The following is a 26,809-nucleotide window of genomic DNA, read 5'->3' as shown; positions in this document are numbered from 1 at the left end:
AAAGTCATTTCTAAAGTAGAATATAAAGTAATTTTTAAAGCTCTTTTGAATATATGTAATCAAATGAAGTTTAAGTAAGAACGGTAAGAACTTTTTATATACAGGAAGTGCTATGTCTACATATATATCTGTAAAACTTATAATAAATGTATTATTAAAAGAATTTATTATAAACAGAATAGTTTTGTTAGTCTGTTGAAATCAGCAACAATTAATTCTATGTAATAATCATATAATAACAATAGTAATAATTACTTCAAATTACATTTCTATGGATTGCAGACTATTTTTAGAATATTAAGTAGAGTAAAACTCCAAATGAATATCGCAAGTTCAATGTATAATTCAGGACTACAAATCTAAAGTGCCCTCGCCTATAACTTTCCTTTATGAAATGATTTAAAATCATAAAAAGTGATATTTGTATATTTTTTTTTAAATCTCATTTAAAAAAATTAAATTTCGAATTAAAAATCTCTTTATTTTAAGAGATAAAACTGATATTGTAATATTTTTCAGTTTACTTTTAAGTAAATTATATTTCGCTTTTTTATTTTCTTGTTGAAGTCCCAATTAATATTAAGCTTTTAAATAATAGCAAAATTCTATTTAATGGAACTCATTTATAATAATTTATAGTATGAGATCAATACCTATATTTTATATATATTCTACATTTAAAATTATTTTCTCATATTATTATTTCGGTGTATTATTGTTTAGTAAATTTTATATTTTATTGGAAACGAAAGCTAAAATAAATACATTGTATTTAGCTCAGGGTTATTGTAATGGTCTGATCATAAAATATTTACACGTAGTTATGATATATTATTATACATTTAAATTGTTATAAATTTTTTACCATTTTAAATGTAACCATTTAAAATAATTTAAAACTTTGAAATATTTCTCTAAAATATCATTAAATGTAACCATTTAAAGTAATGTTGAACTGTAAAATATTTCTCTAAAATATCAATTCAAACGCCTTTTTAATACACATCTTAATTAAACGATCTGTTGGGCCTACATTGAACCGCTCCTGTGTTTCAAGCTACCTGCACCCTCGCAATTTGACTGTGGCCCCGTAAGTAATGTTGTCGCCGTCAGTTTGTACATGGAACAAACAGTTAGAGGACGAGGAGGCACAGAAAAGAGGGAGTGAGAGTGAGAGAGAGTGGGGAGGGAGGCATATAGATTTGGGTATAGGAAGTAGATGGACAGAACGACGCCGACAAATTTTGACTTGCCGTTACGCTCGACTGCATCGCGACTCCGACGACGCCGAAGAACTGAGAGAGACATAGATAAAGAGGGAGAGAGAGAGAAGGAGAGGAGAGTTTGTTGTTTACTTTTGAACAACAACTGCGAGCAGAGGCCCATAAAGCACATAAAGCACACGGCAACCACAAAATTGCGACTCGCTGCGGAGGGGGAGGGTAAATGGGAAAGCTATGGAGGGGGTGAGACAGTTTGTTTTTGTGTTTAATTTTTTTGGTAATGCGTAATGCATGGGAATGTTATTCAGGCGAGTTGTTAAACCAATTGACAATAGTTGTGTGAGAATGTCAGAAAAGCGCGCCTTTGTCTGTATGTGTATGTGTATGTCTGTGTGTGTGTGGCATAAACTGTTGTGCCTGCAACATGGGGCAAGAGCACACAAAAGCGCGAGTCGCTGAGTGGCATTCCAGTTTATTATGCGTTATAATCAACAACAGCAGCAGCAAGGAGCTAGCGCAGGACATTGCGCACAGCATCCTTTCAGTGCAACACGGAACCCTCAACGCGCCACTTAGCCGGCAACTGCTTGCAACGCGAGTCAGTTGAAGTCATGCCTGCACTTTTTTCTCCCTTCCTTTTTTTGCATCCCTTTGTGGCAACATTCAAAGGGTGACGAAGGGGGGAAGGGAAAGTGTTGGGGCCATGACTACCGTTAAGTGCTTTCCACCTGGCGAGTCCGCTATGCCAAATGCCACATGCCACACGTGGCATGCACTACGTATGCTTTGCTCATTTGTTGGTGGCCCTTTCTCATTTGGCTAAGTGCGTTGAAGTCGTTGGCCCCGTCGGAGAATTAGGCTGTCTTCACAGCAACACCAACACCAACACCAACAGCAGCAACAGCAGCAACATTAACGCTGCTGATAAATGAAATCAACTTTTACTGCCACAGCCAAAACGGGCAAAAAAAAAAGAGAAAGAGTTAAACGTGCAACAGCCGCACTCGAGACTATTCAGAATGATGCAACCTTTGGCTGCCGCAGCTAGCGCTGCAAACTTCTGACAAGTGTCCACGTGTGGCATGGCAGCGCAGCGCATTTGCAACGCTGTGGCACAAACAATTTAAATGGCAGCCGCTGCCGCTGCTGCTGCACTGGTCTGCCGCTTAGTTGCGCGCACAAGTGGTCGCTGGGGTTTGACACGGAGTCAGTGACACCCAACTTCGTACTCCGCGTGTGAGACTGCTGACTGTCGACTGTGTGGCACTTTGTCGCCTTGCCCCACTCACAGAGCAGCGCGCTTCAATACTTTAATACAAAAATATGCAAATTATTTTTCCTGCTCTTTTTTCCTTTTTGTATTGCATTTCACATTGCTGTGGCACAAATGCCGCAAGCAGCGTCAAGCAACAGTGGCGACAAGGACAAAGACGTCGACGCGGCGCGTCGCGTGGCATGAGGGAAAGAGAGGCAAGCATGTTGACGGCGACGTCACTTTAATTAAAATTAAATATTTTTACGCTCAGCGCCAACGAAATGCGTCTGTGGCAACACAGAGTGCAACAGCGACAGTCACATTAAGAATGGTGTATAGGGGAGAAAGAGAAGAACTTGAAGAATGGGTTATCAGTGAATTGATTAAAAAAATTGCTAAGGGCAGCCGCTTAACAAATGCTCTTCAAAGAAAATATTCATGTTTGATTGTGACACGAGCTGATTATGCGAACATCTTGACATGTCTTCAAGAATTTTTATCTTACAAATAATTTATACAAATGTTTACTGCGGGTTGACGTTCCTTCAAAAGTGGCGTAACTTTAAGATGTCAGATATAATGGTAAAACTCAGTTATTCTTACAGTTACTAAAATCCAGTCCGTACTCAATTATATTCTTGCTTAACCACAGTCTATCTATGAATGTAAGTCTTTTAATCATTGCAAAAATATGGAACTAAAAGTATATCTTAAAGGAAACAAGTTTCTAGTGCAGTTATAATATTAATAATTATAATTATAATACTAGATGAATTAATTATTTGTCTTGCATTTATAATGTCCATATACAAATTAAGTATCTTCAGGATTATAAATAAAAAATTAGAGATATGATATACTTCAAAATAAATCTTCTCGTGAAAAATTTTGTCAACTACAGATCATACGTTTTCTCTGTCATATTTCCTAAATTTATTCTCTCTATCATATCTATATTTTATCCACTTATCATGGCTGTATTTAAATATCATAATCATATATTGGCATTAAATATAAAACTTTGTTTTTCCAAAACTTTTCAATTTAGGAATAAATTCAATTTATTTTGCAATTTTTGACAAAGCAACATACGTATGTATGTATAGTGTATAAGGCATTTATATTATATGCAGTCACATAAACCCATAACGCATTCAATGACTGACAGATTTGTGAAATCTTGCATGAAGGAAATAGCAAAGTGAAGTGGCAGTTCGCAATTAGGATGTAATTTTCATTTTTCGCTGCTTTCACAGTGCATTAAAGTGCAGTTATATTGGCCAAAATGCAACTGTTGTATTTCCTTAAGGGACTCGAAATTGTTGTCTGTCGTCAGTCGTACAGCTGTTGAGCTGTTGAACAGTTGTAGGGCTTCTACATAGTTGAAAATCCTTTTAGTTTAAGCTCTGCTTTTCGCCTTTGCAGTTGCTTTTGTTGCTGTTCTTGTTGTAGTTGTTGCTCTTCCTTCTATCTGCCGTTGGCACTAGTTTTTCCAACTCTTTTCACATTGTGCGCTGATTTGCTGTTTTAGTTGCTTGTTAAGCTGCGTACTTCTTGTCCCTACTTACTACTGTTGACTTTTACTGCAGCAGTACTCTAAAACAGAGTATGTCCACTTTAAGGCTACTCTGTCTTAAGCAAGGCGATCAGACACCTGACTATATAACTTTAGACAAATATCAAATTGATGCAATGAAGAATACTTGCAGAATTAATGCAAATTATATTATTAAAAGAGGGTTTAAACTTAATTATAAAAAAGAATGAACTTTCTCTCTTTACGAAAAATTACTTCTAAAGAGAATTAGATCTTTAATATATTATATATATGCAAAATAATTATTATAAAGATATTATAAGTAGCTAAAATAAGTCATCATCGAAATAAAAAGTTATGAATATATTAATAATCAATAAAACAAAAAAACAATTATAACAGAAACGAAAATACCAAACCGAAATTAAAAAAAACTTTATTCAGGAAGTATTAAATTGAATGGAGGTTTTATCCTTTGATAAATTGTGGGAAAGAACACTTTTATATTATTAAATAACTTAGTGATTGCTCAACATCAAATATAATAATACATACATAATACAACATCAAATATATATGATAATAATAATAAGAGAAATTATTATCTACAAAAAAAATATAATTAGTGCAATGCAAAATATAATTAATTAAATATAATTAGCCAATGCATTTATCTCAACAAAGTCATACAAATTAGGCTATTCAGATGCCAAAGGAGTCAAGAATAGCACTGCAAACTCTTCTCGTAGAGTATTTAATAGTTGCGCCTTGAAGTATGCTTTAGTTTGTATGTAGCTTTGGTATCCTTGCCTTAGTCTGCGGTTTGACCAGCGGGTGTCGCAACTGCTGCCAGCTGGAGAAATAACTAAAAACTGTTCATTAAGTTGGCACTGTTTGCAAATTTATCATAACTTGGCCAAAACCGGATTTCAAGAATCCCTTCCACACAATGAATGAGCAGCATTTCCTGACTCAATGCGGTCTTTAATAACAGCTTAAAGCAATGCAGTGCGATGGACAAGACGCACACACACGTAAAGTCAGAGCTGTATGAAATCGATTTAATTTCGTCACTGAAGCGAAAGTAAACAATGGTAGAAAGAGAGAAGGAAGTGAAGGAAGTGGATGTGGAAACAAAGCAATGCCCAAAAGAAGAACAACAATCGTCACAGCAAAGTTGTTGACAGCTCACGTTCTCGTTGTCCAATAGATGATGCTGATGACGTTCCACTCGCTCTCTATGGGTATGGGTGTGTGTGTGTGTGTGTGTGTGTTGTTGTGCGTGTGTTGTTGTTGCAGTGTGTGCGTTATACTCGCACTCGTATTTCGGCGTATGCGTTCGCGTTGTCCAACAGACCGAAATAGGAAACCAAATTAATCACAAATATTACTTTTTGTAACAACTCCCAGCCAGCAGCTTGTGTTGTTGTTCCTCTGTGTGTGTCTGCTGCTCTGTGTCACTGTCAGTATATATGTATATATAGCTGTATATGTGTGTGCGGACCAAGTCTATTTATGTGTCAATATGAGGTTTGAAGAGCTTGGCAGGACGTTCTTTTGTCGACTACGTGTCTTCCTTTTACTTGACGCTCACTCGATTATGTTTTCAGTTCATGTTTTTGGAATTATTTCATTTCATTTTTTTGCGTATTTTTTTCCTTTTTGTATTTTTTGAAGTCGCATTTTCGCATCAGCTCTGCACGTGCAACAAACTGTCTGTTGCCTCCTTATCTGCTCGCTCCTCCACTTTTGCCACTCCTCATATCTTGTTCTTTCGCTCTACACTTCATCGTTGTTTGTTCTCTACCCTGTACCCATTAAGGAATTTACTGAGAGAGTTAAGAGTTCGCTTTGACCAATGTGAGAACACATCAACTTCCTTTTAGGTGTGCACGCTTTTAATATTGACAGTAAATTAGTACACACTCTTTATTACATTTATTTACTTTAAAACTGAATTCGAAGTACTTTCACGAAGAAAAAAAAAAAATACTATATATGATTAAAATATTTTGTATATATATATTTAACACTTAAACTTACTAACAAAAATAAAATTAATTATTATAAAATAGTTCTAAATACTTAATACAATTTAACTTCAATCGATTATTTAGCATTTTAATAACTTTTCGATTTCGAATTTAAAATACTATGTGTAATATAAAATATTAAATGTGTCATACAATACTATAGAGCAGGGGTGCTCAAATTCGTCTTATGGCAGTGCGTCTACTAACACAGACACAAGAAAACGTGTACATATGTAGCGGCGCTTTTGTGTTGAAGCGCAGCTATGCACTGAGAGAAATTACGATTGTATTTTGTGTTTACATCCAGAACTACGAAGCATATTACGCATTTTAATAAATCAAAAGCCAACGCAGACAGAAGAATAAGTTCCAGTGCATGTGTTCGAGGAAAAAAACAAAAACAAAATACATTGCGGTCAGCGAAGCGTGACGACGGAAAGAGATGTAAAGGAGAAACAAGCAAAATTGTTTTTGTTTCGCATGCAAATCGAAGCCCATATGCACGGTGCTTATGGGCGCACTACCCATAAGCACAGAGCATCTACAAAAACAAAAGTGCACTCAGTGTATAGGCGTTGAGCACCCCTGCTATAGAGTATTTAATACTGAATGAAATGAATATATAATAAATATTTTAAAGCAATTAGACTCAACTAGAGCAAACATTGGGTATCTGGTAAGTTCATCAAGCTCCAATAACAACAGATGCCTTGTGCTCGTATTTATTAAATTGACACATGCTGACAACAACCAGGACAACGGCAGCGTTGAGGCATCGACGCACTCAAAAAGAAGTTGCACTTGGTCAAGAGCAAACTCAGTGCCGCAATCTGCCTTCTTTCTCTTTCGTTTCCCCCCCACTCTCTGTCTCTTTCTCTCTTTTTCGCTGCTGTCTTCTGGCTGCTGTCAGCCTCCCATCGTGCCGAGTTCAGTTTCAGTTTCCTCTTTTCGCATGTCAGTTGCAAAAATAAATCACTCAAAGGGAAGTCAGTGTGTGTGCCACACGAAATGGATACTTACTCCCCCTCCTCTCTCTCCTCCCTGCACCCCTTTACTCTTCATTTCCTGCCTGAGAAGATGAGGCAAGCAAACTGCTTCAATTTCAGTTGCAGTTGCAAGCAAAACACACAGCAAACAACCCAAAAAAGAAAATGAAAAAAACTACGAAATATTTTAATTTTTCGCAAAATTAACTCGACTCGAAATTATTATGCAAATGCCAAGAACAACAATTGCAACACACACACACACTCGCACACACACACACACTCTTAGCACACACGCCCAAATCACTTAAGTGGGCTGCTGGCTTAGCTGCCTCTAAGTGCGCAGCATAAAACAATAATTGCAACATCAACAACAAACAGAAGCTTTGCGTGGATGGTGGGGGGAAGCCTTACAGTACAGGGGGAAGGGGTTGTCCAAAGGGTTGGCAAGTTTTCTTTCGCCAACGCCCGCTATTCGCCTGATTAATACAAATGAGCGGCGATTTGTCATGTCACTGCGTTTAAATTTATCATTTTACTCGACAGGCGAGAGGCGCCCGCTGCAATTGTTGCTTTTGTTGTTGTTGCGATTGTTGTGATTGCTGCTGCTTTTTTTTATTATTGTTCTTGTTGTTATTGCTGTTTCCTACATGCCCTGTCGTAATGCCATTTTGTTGCCCATTCCTTCTGCGCTTTCCCCTTTTTTTCTGTGTTAGCGATTTCTCTCTCTCTCTTCGCTTGTTTGTTTTTTGCTGCTTCCGGTCTGGCGTTTCCTACACCCTCATCCAAAAATTAAAAAAAACAAAAAAAGTAACAGCGACGGCGCCAAGATCACACAGCCAATGCACATTTTGGCGCTGATTCTGAGTAAATTTTATGTAGCATATGGCAAGGCGCAACATTTTTTTGTTAATGGCCTGTAAAAGTCTGCTTTTTCAGCCTGCAACGTTCTCTCTTTTTGTGTGTGCTTCCGGATAGCCGAACATTTTTGCTTGGCCATTGACATGACGCTCGCTTTTGCAAAACTCTGTTGCTGCCACAGCAATTGTTTGTTAGTATTTCGTTTTTTTCCGTTGCTGTTGTTGTTGTTGTTTGGCCAAAAGCATAATTCGATTAGCTTTTATCGCAGCGTGTTGAACTGCAATCATTGCGGAAAAATGCCAATTAGAAAAGTTATCTGTCTCTCCTTTCTCCTCCTCTCTCTCTTTCCCTGTCTCTCAGTTTGAATTCAGTTACTATTCTAGTCGACGGTTGCAGCTGTGGCCAAGTTTTGTGCTGCTCCTGCTACTGTTGGCTCAACTTTGAGCTAATGAGCAACAGCGAGCCAAAGTCAATGAAACTTTTGCCTTACATTGCTCAAAATACTAAAACACAAAACAAGCTCGACACACAAATCCAGCATTTCAACAAAAAGCAACGAAATTTGAGTACAATAAACTTTATGTTGCCAGCAACAACAGCAAGACAAACAACAACAACAACAACAACAACAGCAATTGACAATAGCAACAACAGCAGCAGCAGCAAAGTCAAAAAGGAGCAGCAGAAACAGAGCAGAGAGAAGAGGAAAGGTAGCTTAAACTATTCTACACAGCACCTGCGATAACATAAGCTTACAAACACACATACTAAAACACATACACACACACACTCAAGCACACACACACCGATACGCAACAACCTTCGAAAACTTGGCAGTTTCATTTTCACTTTAATCAAAAAGTTTTTGCAACGCCACCAAAAATTTGCATTCATTTTAATTTTACGCTAAATAAATTATTATCTAAAGCACTAAACGTAAGCAAGAGTGTGTGTGTGTTTTGTAAAGTTTTGCCTTGCTGCATGCAACGCTTGGTTGCCACTGTGCTGAGTATAGGAAATTGAAGTGTTGCACCTGAAGTTGCAGCTGTAATTTGGATTGATAAATGCCAACGAATTTGGCAAACTCATTGCAGCGACTCCATTGTGGCACATGCTGCACCCTTGCTGTTGTAATTAATAAATACACACAGCTCGCTCACTCACAATGACTAAGATGAAGACGAGGACTGAGATTAGTCACAGCTGCAACTGTGCCATTATTAGTGTTGCACTGTCATTTAAGTTGTTTGCTGCCAGACACACATTTGCGGCACTCTCAAGCGGAACTCTCGTTTTTGATAACATTTTAATGAAAACTGTCAGTTGCAAACGTGCAACGCGCCAAGAGGCGCCACACAGCCAACAGCCATCAGCCAACAGCCAACACTCGCGCTGCTTTGTCAAGTGTGAATTCAACACTTGTGACTTGACATTTTTAGGCGAAATACTCCGTTGTTGCTCGCGCCATCTTCATAAGTTGCGCATACGCCGCGTACAACCACAGCGCTCATCTACTTGCGTGTGGCAGCAGCTGCACTTCGCTATACATTAGGCAAAATGCCTGCGCCAAGGCAAAACAATTGCTTCTACTGCTGCTGCTGCTGTGGTGCTTTGTTTGCCCAGCCGATGTGACGTCTCTTTTCTCTTGCCTTCATTTTATCTCCTTCGTTTCTTCGGCTGCACTTTGCTCATTTTGTTGGCTAAATTAAAATTGCATCCGTCAGAAGAGCAACGTGGAGTAGTTGAATGCGGTCATACTCCTTAGCTTTTCCCATTTGCCATTTTCCCGAAAATGTCTACTTTAATTTCGTGCAATTCGTGCCACGTTACGCATACGCCACGTGGTCGGTGGTCGGTGGAAGTGATGGCAACAACGTCTTAAAGTCGAATGCTTAACAATTTAATTGCGGGCACGGAAATGAGCTTTTGGCCATGTCAAACGTGACAGCCTAAGCGCACATTGCACAGCCACCATGAGGCAATTAACTTGCCACACGCCCAGCAACAACAACTAAGGCAAGCAAAACAAAAAAAAGTTCGCTGCGAAATGCATTTAAAAATGGCTCACGGGCGCCATTTTGTGAGTTGGTTCACCAACTGGCAACTCAATTTGAGTGCAAACGACCAAAGCATAAACAGAGGGCACTAGAGTAGTCGACCCACCCACACACACACCCACACACACACCCGCACATAGAAATAGAGAGCGACTCGAGCAATGTGTGCGAATCGGATTGGCCGGTCAGTTGGATTTGTTTGTGCATCAAATTGCAATTGCCGTTGCATTTGAATGCATGCATACATCTATGCGTATGTGTGTGTGTGTGTGTGGGTGAGTGGAAGTGTGTGTGTCGAGCGGAAATAAAACCAAAACGGATATGCTTACTAAGTGCCTGTACACACAGCGGCCACATCCGCCGGTGCAAGGTTGTTGCAGACTTCAACGCCAGCGGCAAAACCAACGCCCCGACTTTATTTTTAGACATTGCCCTCCCCTCCCTTGACCCACCTTTGATGCTCTGCCCTCGTGTGTGCTGATGTCCTGGTGCCCTGGTCTTCTATGCCTAGCTGCCTGTGTCAGTCTATTTGCATTTACGGTGATAGGTGCATCCATTTTAGTTATTCTTCTGCACTCTTCGAAAGGTTAAAACGTTTCTTCATGTATTATGTAACCTGAAAATACGATGAAAGCAATATTAGTTTTTGATTATTAAATATGAAATGCAAATATATGGAAGGGATGTAATAAATATACAAAATGTAGAATGTTTATTTCAAATATAATTGGCACATTTTATGAAAATGAAAGGAAAATATATTTTTAAAGTGAACGGGTTTTATAATTCAAAGAAAAAGTGAAGCAAATTTGCAATTTTTAATTATTAAGGAGATTAATAATATGAAAAACGATGTATAAAATATAATATTCACAGATTTGTTAAGAATCAAAATATTTACAAAAATCATGTAAAACTGTTTTAGGCATGATTTTTGATAATATTTTAACAATTGTCGAATTTAATAATTACATAAGTTGTGCACTTTATTTATTGTTAATTGTAATAGTTAGTTATTCTCTATAGAATAGCTAAAATAATTTCAATCCAGCTTATTTAAGACAAAAAATTTGAAATTATAAAGTGTATTGCTATCTTAATTCTGAATTCAATAGTATAACTTTTTCACTCAAAATTGTTAATGCATGAATAAGGAATTTTGCATTAATTTTAATGTGAAAGTGGTCTAACAAGTTTCATTTTAGTCTAGAGTGTAGTCATTTTTCCCTCACTAATAATAGTAAAATTTGTAACAATAATAATTCTTTAGGGAATCGATTTAACCTTTTATATATATATATTTTTTATTTTTTTTTTAAATAAAGCAAACATTATTTGTAATGGATATAGAAAAAAATTTAAATTTTCGTAACTAATTCTTAACACTTTAAGTAAAATAACAACTTTAATTAAATTGGATACCCACACCGTTCAACTTCTGTATATATCGATTTCTGTTAGAGTATCTCTGTTGTTTGAATTGACCATCAACACTTTTCATTTCGAGTTAGAGTTACTTTGAGTTGGGTGCAAAGTCGAGTTGAGAATTTGTTGCCCACTGTGAGGCGCAAATTGTATCGCCGATAATAGACAGCAGCAATTTGGTAGCGATTTTCATGGAGATTTATGAAATAGTTGGAGTGGCAACAAAAACTGGGCAAAGCTCAATGCCGCTGCCATTGAGGTATTGAGGTACACAGAGAGTTTACTTTCCAGTTGGTTGCATATCCATTAAACACTCTATCAGACAACGACAGCGACTTGCCCCAAAGTTGAATGTACTTTAATAAATTGCTACAAGTTTTTTGTGTCACTGGAGTCGAAGGAGGTAGCGGCAAGGCAGAGATAGGGAGCAAGCAAGGAGACAAGCAACGGGCTGAGCATCTGCTCTGTCGATGTCCTCGGCTTGGTCAATAAAGTCAATTTCAAACACAGATTGAATGTCATGGAGGATATCATATGCGCGCTGGCACTTGAGCCAAGGGAGAAGCAGAGACGCGACAAACGCATCGATGCAAAAGTTGAACAAGACAGAGACAGAAACTGATAGAGAGAAAGAGAGCGGAGGAAAGATAGACCGCAGGAATCGTTAGACGTTGTCTGCGTTGGCAAAACTTGTGGCGCAAACTTTGCAAACAAAGCAAAAACTTTGACAGCTTTTGTTCGTCGTGTTGCATACGATTTTGGCTTTTCCCGAATATTTTCCTATATAATTCACACCTCACAGACCGCAGTGGCAACTGTTTTTCTTTCGGCGAAGTCAAATGCGATTGCATCGCCAGCTGCTAATTATTCCAAAGGCAACGCCAGCCTTCTTTCTTCTTCAGTCACTGTCATCCTTTTTGTTTCTCCCTCTCTTTCTGTTATCAGTGCGGAGTGCGCATCTCAGTTGGTCCGTTAAATCGCCTTAGTTTCGGCTGGTCGCCTCGTTCGCTCTGGGGAGCAGCGTGAAAGCTAGGCAAAGATTTCTGCGCTGCTCGGCGCTTAGTCAAATTAATCCGCTAAATGAGTTTTGAGTGACATCAGGCTGAGCACGAAATTCGCCTGACTTGCTTATCTATTCGAGGTCTAAGCCCAAAACTAAAAAAAGGAAAAACAAGAAGTGCAGATGTTTATGTCAAAGGTCATTCTGATACAAAGAGTGCGAAAATATTTGCAACGAAATGTGAAAACAATGCAGCGACGCATGGATATAAATACAATAAATTGAATATCATTTGTTTATGCGCTCCGATGCGTTTACCAACTGACAGGGTCGCCCAACAACTACAACAACAACAACAACAATGGATACACACACGTGTGTAAACGAGCAACAAAGCAGGTCGAACTGCACATAAAATGTAATAAAATGCGAGCATTGCAGGTGTCATCGAAAGCGACGGGCAACTGTCAGGGCGATGACGCCAGCAAAGGCCACACTTTTGTGGCTAAAATATACAACACAGCTCATGTGAATACACACACAAGCATACACAAGCATACACACGCACGCACGCACACACACACGCACACACATATTTATGCAATTTAAAGTAAAACACAAAACTGTCCCGCTGTTGGCCAACGTGACGTATGCGCAATGTGCATGTGCGGGCATGTGCAGAGCACAAGCACAAGGCGAGATCAACAAGCGGGGGGGGGGAGGAGTGCGGAATAAGGCGTTCATAGGTGCATTTGCGTGCTGGCATCCATGGTTTCTATTTCCCTGCCCCCCTCCCACCCTTCCGCTCCTCCTCCTCCTGCTTCCTTTTGTAGCTGTAGATGCTTTTTCAATTCTGACCAAAAATGTCGAACGCGCTTAGCCCTAGTCCGGTGCCGATGGCGACGCTTTGACACGAAACAAATTTAACTTTTTCATCTCGAGCGCACAAACAAACAAACAAGAAACAAACAAACAAACCAACACTCACACTCTTACGCTTACAGACTCACTCAACGAGTCACTAAACTGAACTGTGTATGTGTGTGTGTACTTGTGAGTGTGTGTGAGTGGCAAGGGGGGAATTTTTACATAGAGATGCGTGCAGCTCGAACACGAACAAGCAGCTTTAGGTACACGTAAGCTATAGCCAAATGTTATTTGTCAAGGTGGGAGTTTCTGGAGGAATACTTATGAAATTCAACAGAAATTTAGAATTACTCATAGTAAATAGGTTAACATGTATTGCTGTAACGTATACTTAATATTCTGCAGAGAATGCATAAATATTCGCCCAAAAGAACCTAATTTATTTAAAAATCCAGAAAAACTTCAGTAAAATCATATACTAAATACTTTAGAAAAATAAACAATTATTACCCTATATATTTTTGCTTTGACTTAAACGCAATTAATTTGAAATATTTGGATTTATAATATTAATATTAATATTTAAAATAAATTTTCTCATATAAACACATGCTTTGACTTATAGATGGATTGAAACGTGTATACGTGTATCGTGAAGTTAAAATTCTGCAATAAATAAATAAATTTAGTCCTACAAAATTGTCGTTTCTCTAAAAATTTAGGAAAATAAAATGCATTGTGATATTTTATGTATTGTTCAGGCAAATTCAATATTGTTGGTTGAAAGTCTATTTATTTATCACAAAATATATATATAAAATAATTATTTTTAAATCGCTTATACAATTGAGAAAAAGCTTTATTAAATTTGATGCTATTTTGTCTACTTAATACTTGTAATATTGATTATATAAGTAAATATTTTCTTAAAAAAAAATTTTAATTTCCGCTTGCTGCTTGCCGCAGAAAGAAAAGTTATGTATTTTGAAGCATTACAAATTTGAATCGTTACTCAAATTTTAATCGTTAGTCACAATAAATAGAATCGGACTGTTGATTTTGAAAATTGAGCATTTTTATGTTGTAGGTGAAACAGTAAAGCATTGTACAAATCATCAACAACCATGTAAATCTATTCTTCTAGGCAACACCTCAACTGTTCTCTTCAGCTTACAAGTGGATTGAGTTAGTGTTGTGAATTGTAGTTGCACAAAATCACGACAGAAAATCCAACTGGAAGTGGTCTTCGCTGCTGGCGCACTGGCCATGGATGTGACACGAAAAAAATGCACACGGATCGTGGCCAACTCTAGGATGCGAACGCCAATCGGTATGCCGCCCTTTGCATGCTTTACGCTCTGCTGCATACTTTCAGGCGGCAAAGCGATTTTGCGTTTTTGGCATAGGAGGAAAGCGTCGCCGTAACAGCGCTCACAAAGTGAGAGAAAAAATAAGTAAGAGTGTTTTATATCTTTTTGTGCTGTGTGATAAACAAGTCAATGCCTTGTAAAAGATTTATAAGTTATGGAAAGAGAATTTATAAGATATAAGATATATGCAACAAAATGTAGTATAACACTTCAATAATAAAATCAATAATTTTACTATTTTTTCCTTTTTTTTTCTTCCAGAGCTATAGACAGTAATAACAAATTAAGATTATTTGCATTTAATAATTTAATTAACATCTATTGAATTTTACAATGCTTGTAAAAGAGTTTTCGATAGATTTTATTTTGCGCTTCATGTGAATTGTTAAATTTATTTAACTTTTCAATTTAAATTGGATTCTTTATGAAATTATACTCGTATACGGATTTCTTCTAGTCGAGTCACATAGAAAATTATGTGACACACCTCTTGGATTGCATTCTAAGGTTACAGGGTATAAAAAAAGAAAAGTGAGCAGCGCCAGAAAATGCATAAAATATGCGCATATTTAATATTGACTAGGCGTGCAGCCAGCAGGTGCAAGTGCAGTTACCTCTATGTATTGGTGTTGTGTGTATGTGTGTGTGTTTTTGTTGTTGTTGCCACTACTGATGCTGTTGTTGTTGTTATTATTGCTTTCATAAATATGCATGTGGCAGTTTGTGCCTTTAATTAAAATGCAACGCAGTAGCCAAAAAAAAAAGAAAAAAAATCAAAATAAAAAACGAGAAATATGTGAGGGGAAAAACTGCAAAGACAACAAGAATACACGCAAAATTTTGCGTTGCCTTAAGATTGATTGAATTTTTGTTGGTTTTCTTATACTCGCATAGCAAAAACAATTTCAATTACACAAAGTATTCGCATCCAAATGGTGTCCAGCAATTCTCTAGCCACAACTACAGTCAAAGCGCTTCTCTGCCTCACTTTATGCGCTGACTCTCGGTTATTGCCACAACTTCGGCTAATTAATTCATGCAAATGTACCCCCAAAACTGGCTGCGTTGGGGTCTAATTATGCGGCACCCCGCTCCGATTCTTAGTGCCCTCTCTCTCTCTCTCTTTGTCTCTCTCTTTCCTTTGTCTATAGCCGCATTGACATTTTGTCAATGTTGTCAACATGAAATCCCAAACAGAAGTGTCATAAACTTTGACAACAGCCAAACTCTGCGACAGTCCCCAACTGTCTCATCCCGTTCTTTCTTTCTCTGAGTCTTTCTACAAGTTCTGTCCTGTGTCTTCTTATCCTGTTACAGAGTACAAGGGCGTCATTTGCGCTGTCGTTTTGTAAAATTAATTAAACAAAAATGTAAGCAGAGTACAAATAATTTTCCGGCGCGTGCTCCAAAGTCCAACTTAAATGAATTTCTCAACAGTTTCTGGCTCCACAGAGGACGCAGTTCATGCACTGAGCGAAACATTTAATAAATAATAATAAAAAGTCAACGCAATATTTCTATAAAAGTTATCCAAAACACAATCAATAAATTCATATCGAAAATATTGACATCGTTTAACCTTTTTGATAAACAAAACATTTAAATAATGGAAAAATGTCTATAGCATGTTAAACTTTCTATTCTCTTACATAAATCTTTCCATAACAATTATTTACAAAATTTATAACATGAAGTCAGCGCAGTCTTTCTGTATAAAACATTTATAACACAATCTACAGTTATTAATATGGCAATCAACCATTTCGATAAGGTTAAATAAATATTAATTTGAGTAAAGAAAGTAGGGAGTTAAAAATATGTATATCAATGCAATCAATACAATAGATATTTGCACAACGTAACCAATTAATAACAACATTTTCTTGCGTACAAAACTGCAATGCTTTTTGCTTATATAAATAATATTAAATAATGGGATTTATAACATTTTTTCTTTAATACACAAGTCAGCCAATTTGTTGAACTATTTGTTTATATAAATAATATTAAATATTGGGATTTAAAACGTTTTTTTTTTAATACACAGGTCAGCAAATTTGTTGAACTATTTGCTTTAGTTCTGCTTTTTGAATTTTTACAAGTTTCTTTCTTATTTTTGGCTCTAGCTTATTGGAATTCCGTTGGCCAATAATGTTATTTTTTTGGTGGAATATTGTAATTTATTAAATAACACTGCTAATTTTTTATCATAACAATGAAAAGGCTCTAGGGATATGTTTCGATCGATTGACTCCCACTTATCATAAGTTATTGTATATTTTAATAAATTAAGAATCAGTTCAATACAAATTAGGGTAAAGCATCGAATTTATTCCAATTTGTTCACATATCTTAATTCATTCATAATTGCTTGTATGATTTGTTTTATGATCTTAACTTGCAATTTAATTCTTAATATTAATTATATATAAAAATAAATATATTATTAAAATAAATGTAAAATTTGTTTCAGTGTAGATAACTTTGAGTCGGGTCATATGGGAAGCAAACTTTGTTTGGAGCTCTATTAAATTTTTAAGCTAGAGCTGGCAAACTAACTGTTAATGCTGGAGTTGTCACCTTTTTGGGCGCAAACTTATGCGAAGATTAGAAGGAAATTGCAATGAATATTTCATCTGCCACAAGCGCAGGGCGATGGCATCTGAAACGAGGGGGAGAGAGAGCTGAGGGAGAGTGTTAATGGGAGGAGATTGGCTGCCAAAATATGTGATGAGTTGTGCAAGATTGAAACAACAACTTGCTGGCGCTGTCGCTGTCGCTGTCGTTATCGCTGCCACACCCACAATAACAATGTAATTTGCGACAAAAGGTTTTACAAGCGCGAAGAACGAGACTCGGGAGAAGCGTGGTGAACTGGTGGCATGCCCCAAAATAAGCGCGGCAGCCAGTAATAATGCTCGTTCGTCCCAAAATGCAGTGCAAGGAAATCAACTGCGGCCAAAAAACAATGGAAATTGCACTTAAGAAAATGAATTGCATGCAAATGAGCACGTGGGTGGCAATGCAGAGTGGCAAGGTGGCATTGTGGCAAGGTGGCATAGTGGCACGGTGGCTTGCAAGTGGCAGGGTGGCAGCATGCACAACAAAACCACAAGTCAACCAGCGAACAAGCAGCTAAGCAACAACAACAACAACAACTGGTGCGAGAGGAAGAGGCAACGTTGCAAGGTTATTCGGTGGCGCCCCCAGGCCACAAACAGGCGTTAAAACGCCGCCGCGAAATGTGTTGTTGCAGCTGCTGCTGCTGTTACTGCTGCTGTTCTTGCTTCTGCTGCTGCGGCTGCTTTTGGCGGTTGGCAACGCACAATAAATTTGCCATGGATAAATTTTTGTACATTTGATTTTCAGCAACTTTAACGACATTTTAATGTGCTTTGAAAACAAACAGCAAAAGCTGCCACGCCCTAACACACTCATCGTCTCTTACACTCACAATAAACCAGAGTCAGTGGCAGCAGCCACTGTTAACTTTGCCTCATGTGTTGCTGGCAAATAAAAATGCGCACTTTTAATCAAATTAATAGTTCCATGTGCGCTCAACCTGAGAGCGTCCCAACCACACTGAGGTCAAGCAGTCAGCCCTCAACAGTCAGCAGTCGGTAGTCGGTAGTCAACGGTCAACGTTCAGCTCTATGCCACGTTTCACTCTCCTGTCATCCCTCTCCCTTCCCTCCCACTGAAGTTCCCTTGCAAAACCACCTACAGCTATTTGTGTCCCTTTTTCCACTGATGCATTCATTTCCAGCGCCATTTCGATTTCTGGCATTTAACAAATAAGACAACTCTAAGACAGCTATAGTCGACTGTGCAATACGCTGCAAAATAAAATAGTAAATTCAACCTACGCAAAATAACCTAAAAGAATTACAAGTTAAAAATAACTTATACCATACTTTTTGTAAAAAGGAATAGTAGAATAATAATGTTAGCATCTATTTTTTAGAACACTTTATTTGTAAAATGTTTATAATTAACAAGATAATGTGGCTTCAATAATGTGTAATAAATTAATATCTTATTACCTTAGAAGAAAAGCATAAATTATTAGGGGAAAAAAGTATTTATATAAAAGTCCATACCTTAGAAGGAAAGATTTAAAAAATAAATATAATTTACTTTAATTTATTTATCAATATATAGTACTATATTTAGAAAGCGTCTTTAATACTTATTTTGAAAATTTACATTTAGTAACTAAATTTCAAAAATAAAAGAAAAGTATTTTATAAAAACTTATTTTTACATTTTTATAATATTACCAAATGAGTAACAACAATATTATATTATATGTTGTATTACAAATAAGAAGTAAATACTTAATTTAAAATTCAAAATTCAATTTCAAACCAATAACTTCTTATGGTAAAGCAAATAAATATATTATTTTGATAAGTAAACAGTATCCATTAAGTATGAAACATTTTTAGGTAAAATAAATTTCTGAATTTAATATCAAGGACATAGATTTTCATCTTGTGACAATTAGGACAGAAGCTACCACTTATGCTCGATGGAAAAGGAGATGCAGCTCGCTAACTGTTACATACACTTGCAGAGTTTTACGATACCCATTTGCAGCGTTTTTATGGTTACAGGATATAAAAGTGCAGTTCACTGTGTGAGTGCGTAAGTAAGTGAGTAAGTCTGCGAGTGTGTGTATATGTGTGTATGTGATGCATGGCAAAAACACTAAAATCGCTTTGGCAATCAAATGCGAAATCAAAATCCGAAATTGAAAAACGCAAACAAAATTGTGAAGTGGACTTTACGAGTCTATCGAAAGTGTTTGAAATTCACTAGCGAATACTTGTAATATGACAGAGGAGCAGCACAGAAGGGGCGTATGGTGTAAAGGGGGGCGTGGCCATTGAGTCACGGCAGTGCATTAAGTGCTAACTGCCAACGCTTAACTATAGCGCAAAACTTTTGAACTGAAAACTGCTGCTGTGCAGCTCTCGAGGGCAGTCTGGCCAGCAGTCGGGACACGCTCAAAAGGACTCATTGAGCAGCTGGGAGGGGAGAAAGCAGGAGAGGAGGAAAGCAACGCGTTGGTAGCATGGGCTCTAATCAATCAATCCACAACTGTTTCCACAAATAAGTATTAAGCCCAACCACACTTTCGAAATGCTCTAATTACTTTAAAAGCCGCGCAGCCGATTGCTCTGCCTCGGCCCCTTGGTCAACCACACGCAGCAGCAAGAGAAGCAAGTGATTCAGGTGGCGTAAAAATGAGGAGAGAAACTGGGACAAGGACTGGGATAGGGACAGGATGTGTGGCATAGCTTATGTGATTTTTCACACCGTTTGCCAAAAACGCCAGCATTGCGCTTTTTATGGAACGTTTTGCAGCAATACAAACAGCCAAAGCAAACCATAAATAAATAATTCAATACGTTATTTTATTTAATGCTGTAATCCCCTAGAAATATTAAACAAAATATAGGGTATATCCAAATATGCGAGTATATATATAAATGAACTGATGTATGTTATATTAAGTGTTAATTACAGCTTAACTACATTAGAATGTATATATATAAAAAAAAGATTAATATCATATGTACGATTTGCGAAAGATTTAAGCATAAGGAGAGAATAACTAAAATTAAATGTAAAAAAAAAAACATCCGAATCGCAGTTTAGTAAATATCATTTAAGTTTCTTTCTGCATTTTAGCATTGCGTATATTATGATTCTATTATGATTCTATTATATTAAAATTAATAATTAATAACACATTACTAAACCATCCTGAAAGGATTAGAAAACCGTTTAACATACAAACGAGTTTAAAAGCATGCCTTAAATTCATTTGAATTATATTCCGATCAAGAATTTCTGAGTATCTTAATCTTTACCTCATTTCACCTTAGCTTATTTTAGAACAGGGTATTTGTCAGCCTAAATCATTGCATTATTTATTGCCTACTTTTGCCAGTTGATTTGCTACTGCGGCCTAACCAATAAATCACTCATTAAAGCGCCTCAAACTAATGCGACAAATGTGCGCAGCGGCCACATAAATTAAAATTAACATTTGGTTGTTACTACGCACACATGTCCGAGTGTGTGTCTGTGTGTGTGTATGTGGCAGCACGTGAATTAGTAAAATGAAACCCCAACATGATGACCACAAGCTGCCACAGCAATGGCAACAGCAGCAGCAACTTCGCAATTTAATGAGTTCAACTTTACACCCTCACATATGCACTCACTCACACACACACACACACACACACACTCGCACACACATTACAGTTGTTGACCTGACTAAAGTGAGCTTGGTAAATTTGAAGTTTGGCCAATTTGATACCAAATTAAATAACAACATTTTGAATTGCTTGCAAATTGCTAAATATATTTTAAATTATTTATGATAAACGTTTTCGCAAGCCACTTTTCAATTGACGCGTTTTGGTCCCCACCACCAACGACAAGAAAAGCACAAACAACAACAACAGAAACATCAACAAAAGGACGAGCCTGCGGCAAGTTGGCAACATTAAGAATTCGGAATCCCAAACCCTTTTTGCGCACCTGCCAAATGCCAAATGCCAAGGCGGCAACTAAACAAATTTCCAGCCACAAGGCGACATAAATTTTTCTTATGAATAAATTATTGAGCTCACAGCCGCTGGGCATTGAGATGTTGTTGGTCCCAAGATCTGCTCCTTCTGCTCCTCTTCACTATCCTTTCCACTTTTTTTTGGGCGGGAGACTACTTAAGCTCCTGTGTGTGTGGGTTCAACCACTTGACTTGGTCCAGTGACTCTGAGCGGGCTGTAAATGTCTTGTTTTTGCCTCAACCCCGAGCTGGATTGCATGTACACATGTTTAGTCCTTGACAGGACGACCAACAACGGTGACAACAACGACATTTAACACTTGCTCTTCAAGAGACCATAAAATGTATTTTTATATATTTGCTTCTTGTTGTGTTGTCAAGATTCTTGTGCACAGCCTTTTAGATAATTTATCATCATTTGCTCGGACGGTAGACGGCGAAAAGTAGGCAACCATTTTTTCCACCACACTTCCTTTAAGCTCTCGCTTGCTACGCACACAACTGCAGCTGAATGTCTTTCAGAGGGTTGAAGTACATCTAGAGAATGTTTGTGGTAAGTGTAATTTGCTATAATTCTCATATGACATTTGGACAACTGCTAATGAAACTCTGGTCATATTTTTAGATTTGTTGATAAATTATCCTGTGTCTAATTTTAGACGTTTTTTCTGCTTACAAAGACTGCTCAAATATTTTCTAAATGGATGTTTTCAATATGAAAACACCTAAATTTATTAAAACTATAAAAATATTATTCTTTATCATTATCGATGCCTGCAAATTCCCGTAATCATTTTCATACAAATTTCTCTAGAGCATCAAAGTTTATTCCCTTAAAAATTGTTTCCTAATAAATGATGACTATTTAAATTTCCCATGACTATGTTAACTGTTGCTTAATTGAATTTTTGATAAATAAAATTAGTTTAACTCTTAATGTTGCTGTTATAAAACAATGCAACGCAAATATGACAAACACAAATCGATGCATATTAAAATGTTTTGTAAACAGATAACAGTGTAGAGTCTGTTCCGGCCGTGAGATAAATTTCCGCATCATTAGGGGACTGAAAGCGCCCACAGACGATCATTCAGTAAATAGTTCTAAATGTATATTTACAGCCTACCATCAGCGATTGCAATCAAACTTCAAACAAATGACACATTTCAATGTTGATTATCTTTATTTTTTTTGTGGTATGCTGTGTGCATGTAAATTTAATTTAAAATTCATTTGAACGTTTATTGCAATTTTCTAAATTGCATTGATTGGACGAGTGTGTGTCTGCGTGTGTTTGTGCGTGAAAAATCAACAAATGCACAAACAAAAAAACACAGTAATAACAATAACAACAACAAATATGCAAATATGAAATGTGATTTTGGTGCCATAAATGAATTGCATTGAGCTGGAAGCTAAAAGATAGAGAGAGAGAGAGAGAGAGAGTTGCACACTTTTAATGCTAATTTTAAGGGAATTTAATTGCAATCGATTTACGATTTGCGATTGGCTTCAATTCAATTGCTTTCATTAGGTTGATTGGAAAATTCTTTGGCAAGTTATTAAATTGTTATAAATAAATATGAAATAAGTTTGGCAAACAACCAAAGGGCATGAAAACGAGAAAAGTTGTGAAAACATATTGCAACTTTCTTTCTTATCCCTTTTTTGCGTCCTACTTACGGCACCCAACTCTCGAAGCAAATCAAACTGCCCTTAAGCCAAACATCAATCAATCAAGCTACCTCTTCACCCGCCCTCCACATCCCCATCCCCTCTAGACTTCGAGCAAGTTTCCAGTTGTGGCTGGACTTAGTCTCAAAGTATTTACAACATATGCAACTTGTACAACGTGGCGTATGATGAATACTTAAGGGCAAGCATTTCATTATTATTATGCAGGCCCTTTTCGGTCATTGGGCTTAAGCCAACACTCACACACACAAACAGACAACACACAACCCACACACAGACACACACACAAACAAATACTTTTGTGGATTCGTATCGCTAGATAAATCCATGAGAAAAAGTTTTTGGCTTTGGCTTGGAAAAACTTTTGCCTTGGCATCAGTTTTGCATTTTCGCCTTTGCACTTGGCTTTTTATGCAACTTTCTATTCATGAATAATTAACGGCATTGTTGTTGCTCAATAGCGTCGGCGGTTTGTCAAAGAGCCGACTCCAAATTTCTAGTTCCCGAAAAGTAGTTGGGAATAGCTCTCTCTCTCTCTCTCTCTCTCTGTTCCACTCCCTCTCCCTCTCTCTCTCTCTATCTTTCTCTGTCTCTCTCTCTCTCTGTATGGGAGGGTGGCATATTCCGGCTGCACGTGGGTTATGCTTAAAGTTTTAACTGCGCCCAGGGGCATGCAATGGTTATAGTTGCGCTTGAACTTGTCAGCCAAGTTCGAAGTCCGCAAGCAACCAGCACTAGCATGGCTTATAAAATTTAATTGGATTTTGATGCCACAAACAGCAGTAGTGATAACAAGAGCGAAGGGTAGGAAAGGGGAACTGGAGCAGCACATAAATTGATTTGCCGGCCAGCGAACAAACGCTGTTCGTTCTGCAGCCATGCACCCTAGTTGAAATTTCTTACTACCATTTCATAACCATATCCTTTAACTATTTGCAACACACTTTGCTGCACTGCCACACGCGCCATCAGCCACGCCACTTGGCTAACTGACGCTTTTATTGCACATCCCTGTTGACCGGCAACAAAATAGTTTAATTCCGCCCAATGCCAATGACCGAGTCCGCATGTTGCAGCTCCACTGCAACTGCACGATATGCAACACATGCAACACTCCATTTAAATGCCCGCACGTGACTCTCGTTGCAGCTACCAGATTTGCCTCACCAAATCGTAGCCAATACTTACAGTTATGTCGCCCTGCTTCTTCTCTCCCCTCAATATACGCATCGAGATGGGTTCAATAAACCCTTCGATTGTTAGATGCATTTATTTTATGATTTTTAATCTCACTCCCAAAGGTCATCAATCATTTGACAGCTCAATTTCATCGAAATGTGAGTGTCTTTAATGCTGCTGCGCTTTTATGGTAGCTTTTAAATTGTTATTGATATTAATATTGGAAAATTCAATCGGTGTTCAGCTAATTTAGTCTATATATCTTTCTATATCTTTGATAAAAGTCAGCAATATTATTTATTCCTTTAAATTTGTATTAAAAAACAATGAATTAAAGTTTAGCCTTTCCGAAATTAATAATCCTATTGTCTATTGCCTCAAAATAATATATTTTGTTTAATTTTCTGAATATTGTCTCAGTAAAATACATAGTACATAAAAATTGTATGTCAGTCCCATAATTTAATATTTGATATATACTCGCAAAGATATACAATTTCAGCATGAATAAACTTCAATTTGAGTTGTCATTAATTGTCGGCAAGAGAATTAAACAAGTGAGAAAATGGACAGTTGGTTTGAGATGATTTTCTAATTAAATGAATTCACACAATGCCCAAAGACAGAGACAGAGACAGAGAGCGAGCCAGTAGCAACAGCAGCGAAAGCAACGACAACAACAATGGCAGTCAAACTTCTATATCCGTTTCCGTTAGGTTTCTGTTACAGTTACGATTACAATTAGAAATTCGCGGCATTAAACAATTCAATTATGCAAGAGGCAAATCAGCAGCAACACCATCACCAGCATCCATCCACAGCCAATTCTTGTTCGATTCAACTTTTAATTACTAACTCAAAGGAGAAATAGTCGAACAGTTTGCTCATCGGCTGATGAGCACACTTGCCTCCCAATCTCCCACCTCACCCCACCTATCTCTCCTTCTTCCTCACTCACCCACTTTGTCTCTATCTATGAGTATCTATCTAAAAGGGTCAGAGAAGCAGCAAACAGGCGCCGACAAAATGAAGTCTTAAGTCACAGCATGTTATTTCCGCTGCACGCGCTGCGCGAGTGCGCTCCAAAGGAAGAAAGCAGAGATGTCCTGGTGGGTGTCGCTGCTGAGCTGAACGCTGCTGGAGCGGCGCATTTAACGTTCCGTTTCCGGCTCTGTGTGGCCCTGGCGAGGACATCGCGCTAAGGACGATTATGTCGCCCACGCTCAGAGATCAAAATCGCCAAAGAGAATTGTTTTTTCTCTGTTTCTTTTTTTTTGGTATCCAGGATACTGCTGCTCCTGCTGCTGCGTTGTTTTGCCTTTTGGGTTTTATCAGTAGCGCCTTTTATGTCATCATAACCGCATAACGCAATGGACTCCATAACAAGGAGACTGTCCCTGCGCTGCCTGCTGCTTGGACAGTCGCCGGCCATCCTGCGGAATGGCGAACGAGCAAGCGAATGTCCGTTTACATAAATTTCGTGGCGCAGCACAAGGAAAACTGTCGAGCGTGCAGAAAAATGAGATGACAAATGAAGTTTGTCGGCTAATGGCAGCGGAAATGCGAGCGGGATAGGGACGAGCACAGAATACGGGGTTGCGGACCAGCGACGAAGAACGGGGGCACAATTGGAACGTAAACTGCGATGGGGACTGAGACTGAGACTGAAACTGGGCAGCCGTCAAAAGGTTCGGTAGGTACCAGCTTACACTTTTTGCGGCGTGGCAATGAACGGAAGTTGAAACAAACAAGTAAATAAATGGCGCCAATTGGGCGACGCAGCCAGACCACCGCCCTCTTCGCTTGCCCACTTTTAACCCTGCTGCAAAGGCAGCTGGCCAAACGAGGCGAATCCTGGCAAGGCACTGACTGCTGGTGTCGTCTGTTGTTTTAAAATTGCTGGGGACGTGGGGAATTTATTTGGTAATCTGAACTGAGTCAGCCAAAGCGATTATTACGAGTAAACACAATCCATTTTCGCGTATGATTGGTGGCTCCAGCGGTCCACATAATTAACAGCGTAGTGAAGAGCACAGCTCTGTCTGCTTAGCAACGTCATCAGATTACCGCCTCGGTAGTCCTTTTCTAGAGTTGCGAACGTAACTCAATATTAAAAACCAATATCTTCAACCCGACGAGCACTTCACTAAGTGGTACAGTGGATGTCATAATAGATAATAGATAATAGATAATAGATAATAGATAATAGATAATAGATAATAGATAATAGATAATAGATAATAGATAATAGATAATAGATAATAGATAATAGATAATAGATAATAGATAATAGATAATAGATAATAGATAATAGATAATAGATAATAGATAATAGATAATAGATAATAGATAATAGATAATAGATAATAGATAATAGATAATAGATAATAGATAATAGATAATAGATAATAGATAATAGATAATAGATAATAGATAATAGATAATAGATAATAGATAATAGATAATAGATAATAGATAATAGATAATAGATAATAGATAATAGATAATAGATAATAGATAATAGATAATAGATAATAGATAATAGATAATAGATAATAGATAATAGATAATAGATAATAGATAATAGATAATAGATAATAGATAATAGATAATAGATAATAGATAATAGATAATAGATAATAGATAATAGATAATAGATAATAGATAATAGATAATAGATAATAGATAATAGATAATAGATAATAGATAATAGATAATAGATAATAGATAATAG

The 26,809-nt window shown here is 37.4% G+C and overlaps 1 long non-coding RNA gene across 1 annotated transcript in view; it reads right to left on the bottom strand.

The window, feature by feature from the left end:
- Positions 1 to 6,731: 6,731 nt before the first annotated feature.
- LOC132786278 (uncharacterized) overlaps positions 6,732 to 26,809 on the bottom strand; it is a 51,630-nt gene continuing 31,552 nt past the window's right edge. The window contains exons 3-4 of the long non-coding RNA XR_009632424.1: positions 10,405 to 10,568; positions 6,732 to 8,172 (exon numbers count right to left, since the gene is read on the bottom strand). This is a non-coding gene — a long non-coding RNA (uncharacterized LOC132786278). The remainder of the gene's footprint in view (positions 8,173 to 10,404; positions 10,569 to 26,809) is intronic.

Source organism: Drosophila nasuta, chromosome 2R (genome assembly GCF_023558535.2).
Source record: "Drosophila nasuta strain 15112-1781.00 chromosome 2R, ASM2355853v1, whole genome shotgun sequence".
Classification (NCBI taxonomy): domain Eukaryota; kingdom Metazoa; phylum Arthropoda; class Insecta; order Diptera; family Drosophilidae; genus Drosophila; species Drosophila nasuta.
Note: the sequence above shows the minus strand (reverse complement) of the source record. Positions and strands in the feature narration are given on the sequence as shown.